Raw genomic sequence first — 18,884 nt, 5'->3', positions numbered from 1 at the left:
TGGTAATGTCTGAGGATCTCACTTTCAAAGATCACAAGAGTGTCACGATCACAACTGAGAAGAAAATGATAGGATGGATAATGAGAACGTTCAAAACAAGGGATGCCAAGCTAATGATGATCCTTTTTAAATCACTTGTTCTCTCTAGGCTGGAATATTCCTGTACGTTAACATCTCCATTCATAGCAGGTGAAATTGTAGATCTAGAGAATGAACAGAGAACCTTTACTGCATATATAAGTTCTAACAAGCACCTTAACTACTGGGAATGCTTGGAAGCACCTGACTTGTACTCACTGGAACGCAGACGAGATATATCATAATCTACACTTGGAAAATCCTAGAAGGAATGGCTCCGAATCTGCACACAGAAATCACTCCCTACGAAAGTAAAAGATTAGGCAGGCGGTGCTAGGTACCCCCAATGAAAAGTAGGCGCGCCATTGGTACACTAAAACACAATAAGTGTTCTGGGCCCAAGACTGTTCAACAGCCTCCCACCATGTATAAAGGGAATTACCAACAGACCCCTGGCTGCCTTCCAGAGGGAGCTGGACAGATACTTAAAATCAGTGCCGGATCAGCCGGGCTGTGGCTCGTACGATGGACTATGTGCAACCAGCAGTAACAGCCTGCTTGATCAGGCCCTGATCCACCGGGCGGCCTGGTCGTGGACCGGGCTGCGGGGGCGTTGATCCCCGGAATACTGCAACATCATGGAATCTTGATTCTGAGGACATGTACATAACCTTCACGACTACAACTTCTACTACAACTAACCCATCTCTTTGGGAAGGACCTACTTCCACTGGGGAATCCCACCTACCAGTGACTATGCCCTCGTCTGCCACACCTGACGTTACTATATAAGTGCCAGACTCCTTGCTTTTGCTTCGGAATCTCCACGACTACGGTGCTCTTCGCATCTACTCCAAGGTTGAGGGACTGATTACCTCATCTTCTGTATATAGTCCTTCTGTCTTCAAGTTATGTCCAAGAATTTGTATTGATAAAGCCACTGGATGGCGAAATGCCTACACTAAAGATACCCAGATGTTGCACATGTGTCTTAATTTCATCTTGTCGGTATTATATACCATTCTTGCACATCCTCCTTTGTATGTTTTCCAGTGCATTTATATCCATTCTGTAATACGGTAAAGGAGGCCTAACCAAGGATATATAGAGTTGAAGAACAACCTGTGGACTCCTATTTATGCTTTTTGATATGAAGCCAAGGATTCTGTTCTCATTATTGTGAACACTTATGCACTGTTGTCTTGGTTTTGGATTACTGCTAACTAGAACTCCCAAATCCTTTTCAGAATCAGTAATATTAAGATCTACATTATTTAGTTTATATGTGGCATGGTTATTTTCCTGTCCAATGTTTAGAACTTTGCATCTGTCTATATTAAACTACATCTGTCAATGCATCAGTCTATTCAAATCATCCTGGAGTGCTCTAATGCCCTTGTCAGTATGAATTAGTTGGCCAATTTTGTGTCATAGGCAAACTTGCTTATGTAGCTGTTTATCTCATCTATGTCATATATGTAGATTGTGAACAAGGGGCCCAACACTGACCCCTGTGGAACACCATTCATGACGCTTCCCCACTCTGCTTTCTCCACATTTATGCAAATTCTCTGCTGCCTATCTGTCAACCACACCTCTATGGAAAAGATTCCTCCTATTCCGTGTGCCTGAATTTTCTTCCACAGTCTTTGATGATGAACTCTATCAAAAGCCTTACCGAAGTCCATATACACAATATCATAATCATTACCATGATCTACCTCCTCAAATACCTTAGTGAAAAAAGTTAATAATTTCATAAGACAAGAATGCCCTTTTGCAAAATCGTGCTGAAATTCATTAATCAATTTATGCCTTCCAAGATGGCTACGAATTGCCTCGGCAATTATTGATTCTATAAATTTTCCCACTACGGAGCTTAGGTTATTTGGTCTATAGTTCGCAGCTAAGGACCTGTCAATTGCTTTGAAAATAGGTATCACGTTTGCCATTTTCCGCTTATCTGGCACTATGCCAGTCTGTAGTGATATGTTGAAAAGATTAGCCAAAGGTTTGCTAAGTTCCTCTTTACATTCCTTTAGAACCCTTGTGTGCAGTTCATCAGGGCCTGCGAATTTGTTAGGTTTTAATGTATCTGTTTGTCTAAGAACTATGTCACTTGTGACCCTAATCGTGCATAGTTTATTATCCCGTTCTACATAAGTTATTATTTCTGGAATATCGCTTGTATCTTCCTGTTTAAAAACTGAGAGGAAGTGTTAAAAATTCTACACATTTCCTTATCATTGTCGGTGAGCTGCCCCGAGTAACTTTTGAGTATTTGTAGATGAATGGTTCAGAGAACCGACATGTTGATAAATTAGACACATGTGCAACTCTTGGGTATCTTTATTGAGGAAACGTTTCGCCACACAGTGGCTTCATCAGTCCATACATAGGAGAAACTTGAAGAACAGGAGGAGAATGAGGTAATCAGTCCCTCAACCTTGAGTCGATGTGGTCAGTCCATCAATCTTGAGTAGAATACGTATTCTACTCAAGATTGATGGACTGACCACATCGACTCAAGGTTGAGGGACTGATTACCTCATTCTCCTCCTGTTCTTCAAGTTTCTCCTATGTATGGACTGATGAAGCCACTGTGTGGCGAAACGTTTCCTCAATAAAGATACCCAAGAGTTGCACATGTGTCTAATTTATCAACTTTTGAGTAGGCGTATCCTGTCCCTAATCTTACTTCTGTATACCTGAAAGAATACTTTTGGGTTAGTCTTCGATTCCCTTGCGGCTTTAACCTCATAATTTCTCTCTGCTTTTCTTATTCCCATTTTTATTTCTCTAATTGAATATACTGATTTCTTAACCTCCCCTCTCCTCTTCTGATTCACCTATATATGCCTCTCTTTTGACCAATGAGATGTTTTAATCTATTATTTATATATTTAGGATAATTTTTGTTTGATATATTTCCCTTTTCAGAATATAAGTTGTCTGAGCAGCTAGAACTATGTTCTGGCAACCATCACCACCTACCTGACCCAGAGGCAGGTCAATCCAGTTCAACCCACCCAGGTAATTTCTCAGTCCTATGAAATCAGCCAAGCAGAAATCAGGGACAGAGACCTGATTGCCATTATTAGGGTAATTCCATGATATATTAAAACTGAGTGATTTGTGATTACTTTCCCCAAGCTCATCATTAACCTCAAGATTATTAATTAGTGATTCCCTGTTGGCAAGAACCAAGTTAAGCAGGTTATTTCCTCTAGTTGGTTCTGTCACAAACTGTTTAAAAAAACAATCCTGAATCGTATCAATTAAGTCACTCGACTCTAAATTTCCTGTCAAACTGCTCCAGTCAATTTGTCTAAAGTTAAAATCTCCCATTAGCACAACGAATTTCGTCCCATAGAAGTTTACCGCACTCCCTATCAAGGTTTAGGGGCCTGTAAATCACACCCAAGATTAGTTTTTCATGGCCCTCGAGAAGCTGTATCCACACAGATTCAGTGGTTGACGCTTCTAATTTTATATTTTGTCTAACACAACACATTAAAGTATCTCTGACATACACTGCTACTCCACCACCCTTCCTGTTGACCCTATCAGTGTGGAATAATTTATAGCCTTGTATGTGGCATTCAGAAGGCATTTCTCTATCAGATTGAACCAGGTCTCTGTTATAGCAATAATATCTATGCTTCCTGCACTTGCAATTAATCTTAGCTCATCTATGTTATTTCTTACACTCCTTCTATTAGTATAGTAGAGGTAGTCTCTCGCTGTCTCCCTTTGTTTGCTGACCAGTTCCATTACCTGGAGTTTACCTGGAGAGAGTTCCGGGGGTCAACGCCCCCGCGGCCCGGTCTTTATTTGTAACTTTATGATGAATAATGTCTTTTAAACATTTACTGCTTTCAAATCTAGTGCTGCAACCTGACTATTTCCAACACACACCCATACCTCTATCAGTTTAAAATCCTAGACAAGTCAGCAATGGCCCTCTCGATCGAGTTGGCAAATGCTACCACCCTTGCCCCAGAGATGTACCCCATCCCTGGCATACATATCATGTTTGCCGTAAAAGTTGTCCCAGCTGTCAATGAATGAGATTGCAAGTTCTTTGCAATCTACATATAATTGGGACCCCCTCCCTTATACCTAATTAAATCTATAGCTAACCTATACTTATCTAGCAGCTCTTCTCTCCTATCCTTCCCGATATCATTTCCACCAGCACTGAGACAGATAATCTGCTTGTTCCCGTTACCTGACATGATATTATCCAACTTGTTGACTATGTTACCAACACCAGCTCCAGGGAAACACACACTGTCTCATCTTCTTACCCCTATTACAGAAAGCACGGTCTGTATATCTTACCTGTGTCACCAACCACAAGAATACTTACCTCTATTAATAGCTTCAGCTACCACAGTCTCTTGATGCTTACAATATTGCAGAGTTCAGATTCTGTTCATGTTATTTCTTCAGTGCTCACATGCATTACATTATATAAACTTGTGGTTCTCACTTACACCATAAAGTTTCACATTGTTCATCGACCCCCCAAACATTTATTATATGAAAATAATTTAATAAATGGTAGTTTAATAGATAACACAAAAGCACAATACCGTGATTGGAACATTATACAAATAATCCGCACATAGGAGAGAGGAGCTGACGACGACGTATCGTAAGTTCCTCTCTCCTATGTGCGGGTTGTGTACTTAACTAATAGTACTGCGAATAATAATAATAGATAATAATGTTTAAATTATGAAAAATGTGAGATTTAACATACTCTTTTTTTTACTAAAACCCTTGTGGGTTTAGAGCTTAGTACTGATTATAATAATGTTGATATCATTAATGGGAAGGATGCGTCTGATGAGCCTCAACAAGGTCACTGACATTTGGTTGGTGAGATGAGTTTTAGCTGGAAGTCACCACGCTTGTCCAGGTTCACTGCTTAGTTAGAATTGCATTTACTTGGCTAAAACCAACTATAACTATGTACGGAACTTGGTGAAGCAAGTAAAAATGGCTCAACCACTGCACAAAACCGAGGGTATTTAGCAACAGGTGAGGAAGTAGCAAGGGAAGTGAACATTACACGTATGTATATCCTTCCATCCTTCCCGGGGGGATGGGCAGGGTGCAAGGTTACACAAACACAACGCAAAGTACGTCGCCAAAAATTTACTGACCCCCTAGTCATTTATCGACTACTCCGATAGCCCCCATGGACCCTTAAAGATCAATATTGACCACTTTGGGGAACTCTGAATTATAAACATTGAGAAGGCTAAACCCAATATAAATAATGAGAAACATTTCCACTGAGGTTCTTGCTGTGGTGTTTACGATTTACTTAAAATTTATGCTTTAATTATAAAGATAGTCAGTGGTTGATTACCACATCTGCATATATGCTCTAGAAAAGTACGAAGGAAAAAATGTGAATCCTGTGTAGTTCGCTATGTTTAGTTACTGCCCTTGGTTTCATTACCATAGGTGGCTGTTATTGTTAACTACGCACAACTCGCTGTGACAGAATACTACACGTAACGTCAATATCAAAGTTCGATGTGGTGAGTTAATGTGAGGTTACACCTGCTGAGGAATGTTTGGTCTGGATCACACTGGTTACTGGTGCTACACCACGCTCGCTATATTATATAGAAATTTGCTGCTCCTCCTCACTGCTATGAGAGATTCCGCTTTGCTGGACTTATAAATAATTGTCTAATGTTTTGGTCATGCAAAATTAATTTTAACATAACTAAAAGGAAGCGCTTTTAGAACTTGCTATAAGCTTTGCCATAGAGCTTGCTATAAGCTTTGTTATAGAGCTTACTATAAGCTTTGCCATATAGCTTGTCATAAACTTTGCCATAGAACTTCCCATAGCAGCTGGAGCTTCAATGTCATGGCTGACCACTACCTCACACTGCTGAAGTTTCACAACTCAGGTTGACACATTTCATTACTTGACGCGCAGATCTATCATTGGGTTTTTATAATAACAATGAAAATAATAATAACGGAAATTAAGCACCCGTTTAAGTAAACATTGTAGAGCCAGGGATGGAATTGCCGTATTACTGAAACACACGAGAGGAAGAGTTTCAGTAACCAAGTATGTAAATTTAGTGACGTTACCTGACAACACAAAATTTACAAGCTTAAAGTAGAAAATATTACTGTAGCACCGACATGACTTGCATTTAATACTGTATGACATTTATGTATGTATACGCGTTATTATTATTGCAATATTCGTGGGAAGCGCTTAATCCTTAGGGGTCATACAGAGATTGGGTAATGGTGAGGTTATCAGGTTTGTTTCTAGGAAATGCCATATATAAACTGCTGATTTGTCTTATAAATTTAACTTTTACACATTGTGTTATCACAGTGTTGTGTGTTATCAGTGTTGTGTTATCACAGCATTGTGTGTTATCACAATGCTGTGTGTTATCACAGTGTTGTGTGTTATCACAGAGTTGTGTGTTATCACAGAGTTGTGTGTTATCACAGTGTTGTGTGTTATCACAGAGTTGTGTGTTATCACAGAGTTGTGTGTTATCACAGAGTTGTGTGTTATCACAATGCTGTGTGTTATCACAGTGTTGGGTGCTATCACTATGTCGTGTGTTATTAATTTAAATAACTCTTATCCACATATAACTAAATTGCAGTAGTTTGTGGCTGAATTCCTGATTGTAAACTCATTTGCTATTATTTTAAATTCAATATGTTTAGTAAATCAAATCAAATCAATCAAAGTTTATTCTCTATAAGGATTACAATGCGGGGTTTACAGATTTTGGTTATTGTGTGGTTTACATGTAATAAAATACTAATTACACAGGGGGCCACTAGAACACCTAGCAAGGCTAGGCATTTCGGGCAAACTTATATTAATTCGTAACCCTAAATTATTACAAATTGTGGAGTAAGTTGACTAAATACTAAGTGACTAAACACTAGTTTGTGAGTTCAGCAATGTGAATGCTTTTGTTTTGGCACAATACATAGTTTCTATATTGGAGTATCACAGGCAAACTTGTGACTAGTTAGGAATCATTATTTTAAGATTAAGATACGTATTTCTGTGATTATAGTCAAATGGGTGAGTGAGTGTAAGTGTGAACCACCATGTGGTTTTTATGTAGTTAGTTGACGGGGTGTATCAGGGAGATAAGATGTTTTCTAACGGTAGTTTTGAAGGTGATGAATGTGTCTGCAGTTCTAGAGTTTTCAGGTAGGGTGTTCCAGATTTTAGGGCTTTGACATACATTGAATTTTTGTAAAGGTTTAGTCGGACACGGGGAATGTCGTCGAGATGTTTGTGTCTGGTGTTATGCTTGTGGGTCCTGTCACAACTATCAAGAAAGCATTTTAGGTCAAGGTTAATATTGGAATTTAAGGTCCTGTAGATGTAGATTGCACAGTAGTAAGTGTGGATGTTCTGAACAGGGAGTAAGTTTAGATCTATGAAGAGTGGGGGGTGGGGTGTTGCCAGGGATGGGAATTAGTGATTATTCTTACTGCGGCGTTTTGTTGAGTTATTATTGGCTTTAGGTGTATTGCTGCAGTTGAACCCCAAGCACAAATAGCATAGGTGAGGTATGGATAAATGAGTGAATGGTATAGTGTGAGAGGGGCATTTTTGCGGCACGTAGTATCGTATCTTGGAGAGGATCCCAACTGTTTTGGATACTTTTTTTGATATGTGTTGGATATGGGTGCTGAAATTCAGGTTGTTGTCGAGGTATAGGCCTAGGAATTTGCCCTCATTATGTCTGGCAATTAGAGTGCTGTCAATCTTAATGTTTAGTTGTGCAGCACCTGCTCTGCTGCCAAACATAATATAGTAGGTTTTGTCTGTGTTAAGTGTAAATTTATTGGCTGTCATCCAAGTTGATATTTTGAGCAGCTTCTCATTAACAATGGTGTTGAGGGTGGCAAGATTAGGGTGAGAGATGACATAAGTCGTGTCGTCAGCAAGGAGAATGGGTTTCAGGTGTTGGGATACGTTTGGAAGATCATTGATGTAAATGAGGAAGAGCAGGGGTCCAAGGACACTTTTCTGTGGAACTCCAGTATCAAGTGGCCGTGTTGATGAGGCTGTGTCTTTAATGGTGACATACTGATATCTATTAGTAAGGTAGGATTTAAAATATGCAAGCGCATGGCCTCTTATGCCATAATGGTCAGTAGTTCATTGCTATTGTAACTTTCTTGGCAAACATAAATGTTGGAAGCCAGTCCCTGGACCCCATTACGTGCCTCTGTAATCTTCAGACTCTAGAATACAAGACGGATATAGGTACTATAATTATTATACGAGACTAAAGCTTAAACCTAATAAACCAGCTAAGCATATATTTTCACACGGAAGGATGAATATACCGATTTTAATTTAATCCTCATCAAAAGGTATAAGGTTGTCTTGACTGGTGGTGATATGCAACCTAAATAAACATGTTATAGTCAACATGCTGTGACCTAATAAACCAATTATTATCAAGGGTTTATACGCAGTGTTGCGAGGTGCCCTAACTGATGTCCGCCTATCAGACATGGTGAAGGTAGCAGTGCAACAATGTAGGTCGAAATGATAGCTTCTTAGATGTTTATTTACATCTGTACAGGCCAGTAAGTAAGTATATTTAGGTACAAATACACTTATCATACTTGGTCAGCACAATAATGAGACGTCACATGCTGAACTTTTATACACCGAGAGATGACTTTAATCTGTTTAGGAATTAAATATGATCGGGGGCCGCCTCTGGAGATTTTCCTGGACAAATAAATTAACATCATGCTCGTGGTCATGGCCGGGTTATATGTTACGTCAGTAATAGCAAGTGTGCTGACACTGACGTGTGGCAGCGGGCCTCGTTGTGCTCCGTGTTTTCTCGTGTTTTCACGACGTATACAGTGAAATTCATATAGCCTGTAGTTACCAGCGGTCGCAATATACACAACGAGAAGCAAATATTACTCCAAAAAAAGCGTGTTTCCTCCAATAATTGAACCAGTCAACTATAGTGATAATATAGCATTTGTTGTGGTGGAGACGGAAAAAACCTAGAAAAGCTAGATGCAGTGTTCTATAAACAAGGGTTGAGGCCTGACCGTTCGTCATTGTAGGTGCCAGCAATCACCGGTTCTTCAACACGCAAGTTATACTTTTGTATCAATCAAATCACATGTTACTCGGTTAAATAATTTCCAGTAGTTCCTTCATGTGTTAGCCCAAATCACCGACCAGTATGTTTTAAATAAGTGACCCACTGATCAGATCCGACTGGTTCCGAACCCTTGACCGGTTTCAAACGGATTCATTGGAAAATAAAGCAGACTGTAAACAGACGGGGTTTTAGGCGCCCTTATTAAACACAAATGTTGAGAAATGGGATTACCAGTTAAGTTTAAAGAGTTTGTACTTAACTTAGAAAGACAGCTCATCGCCTGCACAGCCGCCCCTGCAGACGAGGTCTTGAGAAGCTGTCGAAGTCATCTCTCAACGGGCTGTAAAGAGTTATAATTTGTAAGATTATAAATTACCCCTAGGGGGTGTTATGTCAGCATATTTCTTTCACTGATGGCTGACAAACTTACTTGTGTGGACTCAAAGGTCCGCCCCTTACTGCCGACTATAGGTTGATTACAAACTCCTTGCGACTCAAGAACTGCGCAGTCCCCCGTACTACAAGAAATTCGTAACCTACCTTGCTCTTGTAGTGTGAGCTATGGTGTTCTTCACACCTTCGACAGATATCGGTGACTTGATAGAAGCTGAAGTGTCCTTGGATGTCCACGTCTTCCATAGTCTAGGAATATGCACACTGGTACACTATGTTCCACAAGATTTGTCTTTATTGTTCACAATCTTATCAGTAAAGAAGCTGATCACACTTCTCTTAAGTGTTTATTGTGTTTTATGAGACACTTTGTTCACACTAACGCACAGATCGTTCTTCGTTGGTTATCCTGGCGTCAGTGTCACTCTCAGTAGAGTCAAAAGTAACCTGAAGACGCCACAGCGCCCCACGCCGTTACTGCCCCCAGCACAAAGGAAAAGCTGACATAGTACCTTTGCTTCCTTGCCACTTCCTCGATGAAGCAAAGCAGAATGTTTGATTCTTGCTGTCTTAAGCATAGACAACAATGTCCACTATCTTTACTATGGTAATAAAGTGGGAGCAGGATTTTCCTTAATTGTCTTGCTAAGGTAAGATATGAACTGTCTTTTATTAAGCTACACTTTGCAACACAGGACCGCACGGAGCGTCGAGCCACGTCACATACTGGTACTGCATCTGGGGTCAATTACTCGCTGTAGCAGTAAACAAGATGCTTGCCCCTTCTGAGAGGGCTGGGCCCCTCAGGGCTGAAAGGGCTGAAAGGGGCTGAAAGGGGCTGATACCCCCCTCCTGGAGAAAATTTCTCCACAACAAACAATAAATATAAAACAGGAACGTACACCGGTAAGCTGTCCTAATATACAAGTTCAGTTAGAAATAGAAACACAAATAGCCAGATCTTCACTTTAAGAGGGTTATTAGTAGAATATTCAAGAGGTTACTAGTAGAATTATAGTAAATCAACCATTCAAATCATTATGAAGCTCTGTGTAGTCTGCAGTACATCAAACAAACGGGCTTCCACATGGATAAATTGCCATTTTTGTGGAAAATGGTGTCACACCCATTGTGCAGATATCCAAGAACTATCTGCAAGCAGTATTAAATCAGGGAAGTGTTTTTGGGTATGCCCAAACGAGAGCAATCTGTGGACTAAAATCACATTGGTATTAAAAGAGGATAACATCAAAGCAGCCTTCATAGAAAACCTAGAAGCATTCTATAATAAATGGGAAAATAAAAAGTCTGGGCTGTATGGTATTGCCCTTGTTGCTGGCCATGTAGTCAGAAACTGTAAGGCTGGAGGTGCTGCCCCGGTAGTCAGTAAATGTGGGGCTGATAGTGCTGTCCTGGTAGACAGTAATGGTGAAGCTGGAGGTGCTGTCCTGGGAGACAGTAATGGTGAGGGTGGAGATGCTGTCCAGGTAGTCAGTAAATGTACGCAGGAGGGAATGCATATAAATGACCTCGAGGGAGACAGGAGCTGTAGTGGGGAAACAAGTGTAGTCAAGGACAAGATAAAACCAATATTATAAACTAGTAATAACACAGGAGATAGCAAACAAGGGGACTCCACTAGCATTAGTGAGGATACATTACCAAAAACAACTGGTGAGAGCCCCATTGTTAGTGCTAGTGAGGATAGGAAAGAGACAGGTAAACATGCACCAACAGGGAATACAGTCACAGAAACCCAAGGCAAACGGAAACCAAGCCTGTGCACATACTATGCACTTGGTATCTGTAGGCATGGGAAATCTGGAAAAACAGATGGGGCATGCAACTTTGACCACCCTAGAAAATGCCGTGCCCATATGACAACAGGAAAATGCAAACTCCCTTCCTGTAAGCTTTTTCACCCTGAAATGTGTCCCTCTTCAGTACAGGAAAGACTATGCTATAACTTAAATTGCCAGGCACACCATCTAAAGGGGACAAAAAGATACAAAACATCCAGGCCATGGGAAAACCTGGGTAGCCACAGCCACTCAAGAGGGAGAGGTTTTTTAGTGCCAGGAAGGAAAAAAAACTGGCAGGAAATGGCAGAAATCGTACACCAAATCCAGTCATTCCTGGAGTGGAACCACAGTTGATGGCCTCCACTCCAAACCAACGGATACAGATACTAATGCCGGAAAAAAAGTCCCCCCCAGTACCACCAATACCACCAGTCCGATGACATTCTTCTTTGCAAATATACAGGGTCTAAAGCCAGCAACGAACAACAAAATACCTTTCATCCATGGACTGCTTGCAGAGGCAAATGCAATGTTCACGGCTTTCACAGAGACCCACATAAAGGATCACTTGGACAGCGAAATATGGATCCCAGGTTACAACCTATACAGATGCGACAGTGAACAGGCAAAAGGGGGTGGGGGGTTGGCCTGTACATTGCAGAGTCACTTGTTTGCACAGAACTGCTTAATGCCTCAAATGATGTAGTGGAAGTTTTAGCAGTTAAGATCGAGAACCAAAACCTAGTCATTGTGGTAGTCTACAAGCCTCCGGATGCAACGTCCCAGCAATTCCAGGAACAGCTGTTAAAAATTGACCACTGTCTGGAAAATCTGCCAGCTTCTGCCCCCAACATCTTCCTCCTGGGTGATTTCAACTTAAGGGACCTAAAATGGAGGAATATAGCAAATAATGTTGTTGCAGTGATAACACCAGGGAATCTTGATTCTAAGGACATGTACATAACCTTCACGACTACGACAACTACTACTACAACTAACCCATCTCTTTGGGTAGGACCTACTTCCACTGGGGAATCCCGCCTACCAGTGACAATGCCCTCGTCTGCTACCCGTCCCATCTCCACCTGACGTTAGTATATAAGCATCAGGCGTCTTGCTTCTGCTTCAGAATCTCCACGACTACGGTGCTCTTCGCACCTACTCTAAGGTTGAGGGACTGATTACCACATCTTCTGTACATAGTTCTACTGTCTTCAAGTTATGTCCTGGAATTTGTATTGATAAAGCCACTAGATGGCGAAACGTCTACAATAAAGATACCCAGACGTTGCACATGTGTCTTAATTTCACCAGGAGGCAGCTCTGACAAAAACTCACACACACACGAGCTTTTAAATCTCTGCACAAAATTCAACTTAAACCAGCAAATAATAGAGCCCACTAGACTGGAGAATACACTAGACCTCATCTTCACTAACAATGATGATCTGATACGAAATGTCACCATATCAAAAACAATATACTCAGATCACAACATAATCGAGGTTCAGACATGTATGCGCGGAGCCCCAGACCGACATAATGAGATTAGTCACGAGGGAGCCTTCACCAAATTTAACTTTAATAATTAAACAAGAACATAAAGTGGGACCAAGTAAACCAAGTCCTAACCGATATAAGCTGGGAAGATAGACTAAGCAACACAGACCCCAACTTATGCCTAGAACAGATTAACTCTGTGGCACTCGATGTATGCTCAAGGCTTATTCCTTTAAGAAAAAGGAGGAGTAGATGTAAAATAGAAAGAGACAGGCGCTCCCTTTTCAGGCGACGAAAAAGAATAACAGTGCGGCTAAAAGAGGCCAATATATCTGAAATGCGTAGGGAGTCACTGGTCAGAGAAATAGCAAACATCGAACTTAAACTAAAGGAATCTTATAGGAGTCAGGAATCGTGGGAAGAACTAAAAGCCATAAATGAAATAGAAAGAAACCCAAAGTATTTCTTTTCCTATGCCAAATCAAAATCGAGAACAACGTCCAGTATTGGGCCCCTACTTAAACAAGATGGGTCCTACACACATGACAGCAAGGAAATGAGTGAGCTACTCAAGTCCCAATATGACTCAGTTTTTAGCAAGCCGCTAGCCAGACTGAGAGTCGAAGATCAAAATGAATTTTTTATGAGAGAGCCACAGAATTTGGTTAACACAAGCCAATCTGATGTTATCCTGACGCCAAATGACTTCGAACAGGCGATAAATGACATGCCCATGCACTCTGCCCCAGGGCCAGACTCATGGAACTCCGTGTTCATCAAGAACTGCAAAAAGCCCCTATCACGAGCTTTTACCATCCTATGGAGAGGGAGCATGGACATGGGGGTCGTCCCACAGTTACTAAAAACAACAGACATAGCCCCACTCCACAAAGGGGGCAGTAAAGCAACAGCAAAGAACTACAAACCGATAGCACTAACATCCCATATCATAAAAATCTTTGAAAGGGTCCTAAGAAGCAAGATCGCCACCCATCTAGAAACCAATCAATTACACAATCCAGGGCAACATGGGTTTAGAGCAGGTCGCTCCTGTCTGTCTCAACTATTGGATCACTACGACAAGGTCCTAGATGCACTAGAAGACAAGAATGCAGATGTAATATATACAGACTTTGCAAAAGCCTTCGACAAGTGTGACCATGGCGTAATAGCGCACAAAATGCGTGCTAAAGGAATAACAGGAAAAGTTGGTAGATGGATCTATAATTTCCTCACTAACAGAACACAAAGAGTAGTAGTCAACAGAGTAAAGTCCGAGGCAGCTACGGTGAAAAGCTCTGTTCCACAAGGCACAGTACTCGCTCCCATCTTGTTCCTCATCCTCATATCCAACATAGACAAGGATGTCAGCCACAGCACCGTGTCTTCCTTTGCAGATAACACCCGAATCTGCATGACAGTGTCTTCCATTGCAGACACTGCAAGGTTCCAGGCAGGCATCAACCAAATCTTTCAATGGGCTGCAGAAAACAATATGAAGTTCAACGATGAGAAATTTCAATTACTCCGATATGGTAAACACGAGGAAATTAAAACTTCATCAGAGTACAAAACAAATTCCGGCCACAAAATAAAACGAAAAACCAACGTCAAAGACCTGGGAGTGATCATGTCGGAGGATCTCACCTTCAAAGAACAAAACACTGTATCAATCGCAGCTGCTAGAAAAATGACAGGATGGATAATGAGAACCTTCAAAACTAGGGATGCCAAGCCCATGATGACACTCTTCAGGTCGCTTGTTCTATCTAGGCTGGAATATTGCTGCACACTAACAGCACCTTTCAAGGCAGGTGAAATTTGTTCAGAAATGGGATTACCAGTTAAGCTTAAAGAGTTTGTACTTAACTTAGAAAGACAGCTCATCATCTGCACAGCTGCCCCTGCAGACGAGGTATTGAGAAGCTGTCGAAGTCATCTCTCAACGGGCTGTAAATGAGTTATAATTTGTAAGATTATAAATTACCCCTAGGGGTGTTATGTCAGCATATTTCATTCATTGATGGCTGACAAACTTGCTTGTGTGGACTCAAAAGTCCACACCTAACTGCCGACTATAGGTTGATTACAAACTCCTTGCGACTCAAGAACTGCGCAGTCCCCCATACTACAAGAAATTCGTAACCTACCTTGCTCTTGTAGCGTGAGCTATGGTGTTCTTCACACCTTCGACAGATATTGATGACTTGATAGAAGCTGAAGTGTCCTTGGATGTCCACGTCTTCCATAGTCTAGGAATACGCACACTGGTACACTGTTCCACAAGATTTGTCTTTATTGTTCACAATCTTATCACTAAAGAAGCTGATCACACTTCTCTTAAGTGTTTATTGTGTTTTATGAGACACTTTGTTCACACTAACGCACAGATCGTTCTTTGTTGGTTATCCTGGCGTCAGTGTCACTCTCAGTAGAGTCAAAAGTAATCTGAAGACACCACAGCGCCCCACGCCGTTACTCCCACAGCACAAAGGAAAAGCTGACCTAGTACTTTTACTTCCTTGCCACTTCCTCGATGAAGCAAAGCAGAATGTTTGATTCTTTCTGTCTTAAGCATAGACAACAATGTCCACTATCTTTACTATGGTAATAAAGTGGGAGCAGGATTTTCCTTAATTGTCCTGCTAAGGTAAGAGATGAACTGTCTTTTATTAAGCTACACTTTGCAACACAGGACCGCACGGAGCGTCGAGCCACGTCACATACTGGTACTGCATCTGGGGTCAATTACTCGCTGTAGCAGTAAACAAGATATTTGCCCCTTCTGAGAGGGCTGGGCCCCTCAGGGCTGAAAGGGGCTGAAGGGGCTGAAAGGGGCTGAAAGGGGCTGATACCCCCCTCCTGGAGAAATTTTCTCCACAAAATTGCTGACCTAGAAAATGTACAGAGAACCTTCAAGGCGCGCATAACGGAGATAAAACACCTCAATTACTGGGAGCGCTTGAAGTTCCTGAACCTGTATTCCCTTGAATGCAGGAGGGAGAGCTACATGATTATATACACCTGGAAAATCCTAGAGGGACTTGCACACGAAAATCACTCGCAACGAAAGCAAAAGACTTGGCAGACGATGCAACATCCCCCCAATGAAAAGCAGGGGTGTCACTAGCACGTTAAGAGACAATATAATAGGTATCAGGGGCCCGAGACTGTTCAACTGCCTCCCAGCATACATAAGAGGGATTACCAACAGACCCCTGGCAGTCTTCAAGCTGGCACTGGACAAGCACCTAAAGTCGGTACCTGACCAGCCGGGCTGTGGCTCGTACGTTGGATTGCGTGCAGCCAGCAGTAACAGCCTGGTTGATTAGACTCTGATCCACCAGGAGGCCTGGTCACTGACCGGGCCGCGGGGGCGTTGACCCCCGGAACTTTCTCCAGGTAAACTCCAGTGTGAGGGCTGGGGTGGTGAAGCGCATTGCTGAGTCATGACACTGTAGTAACCTCTGCTCTGCAGACTTTCCTGCTTGCACGTACTTTGTGCATTCCCATGCACACTTACTGTGTGTACAATGTGTACCCTTGTGCTCAACCTGAGAGTTCAGCCATCTACACGTCAGACACTAATAATGTATATACATCTATGTAAAGTTATTGTATACATCCTTGTACCCCTGAAATTGTACATCCATGTACACTCAGTAGGTGTTCAAGAATGTACACGCCAGATACTATTTATGTGAACGTTAAACACCACTGAAAGTGTACATCCTTGTACACGTCACTAGTTGTATGCACACATCACACCAGTAGTGTCTACATCCATCTAAATGTCTAATACTAATAATATGCACACGGGAGATCACAGACTTCAAATGCCGTAGACATTCCGGAGAACGAAAGAAAATACTGGCTAAAGAAATGGATAACAGTGAGCTCAATCTGTATACATCATATAGTCCAGGAGAGACGGGAAGCACACGAAAGAAGAACATAAATAAAATTGGAAGCCCAAATATTTTTTCTCGTGTTCAAAATTCAGGGAGAGCGTCCCAGCTAATGCTGGGCACCTTGCTTAAAGGAAATAGAAAAAAACACTGACGATAACAGAAAAATGAATGAGACACTGATGTTGCTATGCGACTCTACTTTCAGTGAGCCCTTAATCAGTTTTTCGTGAATGAGACTCTAAACACTGCCGACATCTACGTAATTTCCAGGGTTACCCTAACCTCATGTGACCTCAAAAATGCCACTGATAGCGTGCCCATGTCCTCTACTCTGAGTGCAGACTTGTGGAATTCCATATTCATCAAGAATTGGAAAGAAACATTATCTCGTGCCCGAAATATTCTACGAGGAGCCTGGACACAAAAGTCATCCTGTGGCCATTAAAAAAAACAAACTATAGCACCACTCTATAACAGTGACAGTAATGCAATTACATGAGAACTGTAAACCAATAGAGTAAGATTTCCAATCACAGGGAATCACACTTGCCCAACCCTTGGCAGGCTGGGTTTAGAGTGGGTCACTTCTGCCTATTACAGTTACTGGACTATTATGACAGGGCTTTCGATGCAACAGAAGAGAAGCAAGATGTATATGTAGTGAACACTAACTTTGCAAAAGCCCTTGACAAGTGTGACCCCTAATGTAACAGCACACAAAGTATGTACAAAGGAATAACTAGTAATTCATAACTCACGAAATCGTAATGACACAACTTCAAACAAACCATACCACGGGTGGGAATAGAACCCGCTGTCAGAGTCATAAAACTCAAGACTGAAGCGTTGGCCATTGGGCCAGCTGACCCCGGGTTCTATTCCCACCCGTGGTATGGTTTGTGAATAACTAGTAAAGTTTGAAGATTGTTATTTAGCTTCCTAACAAATGAGTAATAGTAAAACAGAGTGAAATCAGAGGCTGCCAGAGTGAGGTCTGTTACTCAAGGCACTACTCGGTCCACTTCTCTTGCTCATCCTTATAGCTGACATAGACAGAGACATAAATCATAGCACTGTACCATTTTTCGTAAACAGTACTAGAATTTGTATGAGTGTCATCCAGTAAGACTTGTAGTAGACCACTAAAAAATACAATGTTCAATAAGGATAAATATCAGTTACTCTGCTTTGGAAAAGCTGAAAAAATGAAGAGTGGAACAGAGCGAAAAACAAATTAAAAGCCTCCAGTACATCGAGGAACTTGTAAGTAACAATGTTGGAGGCTCTCAACAACATTATTATCACAGCTGAGAGGAAAATGATAGGTTGGATTATTAGGATATTCAGATCAAGAGATGCCAAGCCAATGATGATACTCAAGTCTTATTCTCTCTAGGCTGGAATTTTACTGTGTAATAAAGGGCTCTCCAGAAAGGACGCAAAGCTGCATATCTTCAAAACATATAGAAAGCCTGCACTGCCTGTATAAATTCAACCAAGCACCTGAATTACTGAGAATGTTTGAGGACCCTCGAACCTGTGTGTAGCTGGCAAAAACAACCTGGTTGATTAGGCCATCAACTGGAGAGCCTGGTCTGGGACCATACTACGGGGCCGACTACAGGTAACCTACATGTGTGGTGTACATGTGTGGTGTACATATGTGTACATGTGTGGTGTACATGTGTGGTGTATATGTGTGGTGTACATGTTTGGTGTACATGTGTGGTGTACATGTGTGGTGTACATGTGTGGTGTACATGTGTGTACATATGTGGTGTACATGTGTGGTGTACATTCGACAAGATGAAAATTTACACACATGTGCAACAGATAATTTGAGTATCTTTATTATAAATGTTTGACCATCCAGTGGCTTTATCAATACAAATTCAAGGACCACGGGCCACCATTGTGGTGGCCCGGTGGCCTGGTGGCTAAAGCTCCCGCTTCACACACGGAGGGCCCGGGTTCGATTCCCGGCGGGTGGATACATTCGACATGTTTCCTTACACCTATTGTCCTGT

At 41.6% G+C, this 18,884-nt stretch overlaps 1 long non-coding RNA gene across 1 annotated transcript in view; it reads left to right on the top strand.

Moving 5' to 3' along the window:
- Positions 1 to 18,884, top strand: part of LOC138853434 (uncharacterized) — a 53,089-nt gene that overhangs the window by 21,202 nt on the left and 13,003 nt on the right. The window contains exon 2 of the long non-coding RNA XR_011392618.1: positions 3,019 to 3,111. This is a non-coding gene — a long non-coding RNA (uncharacterized lncRNA). The remainder of the gene's footprint in view (positions 1 to 3,018; positions 3,112 to 18,884) is intronic.

This window comes from Cherax quadricarinatus, chromosome 30, assembly GCF_038502225.1.
Source record: "Cherax quadricarinatus isolate ZL_2023a chromosome 30, ASM3850222v1, whole genome shotgun sequence".
NCBI lineage: Eukaryota > Metazoa > Arthropoda > Malacostraca > Decapoda > Parastacidae > Cherax > Cherax quadricarinatus.
Note: the sequence above shows the minus strand (reverse complement) of the source record. Positions and strands in the feature narration are given on the sequence as shown.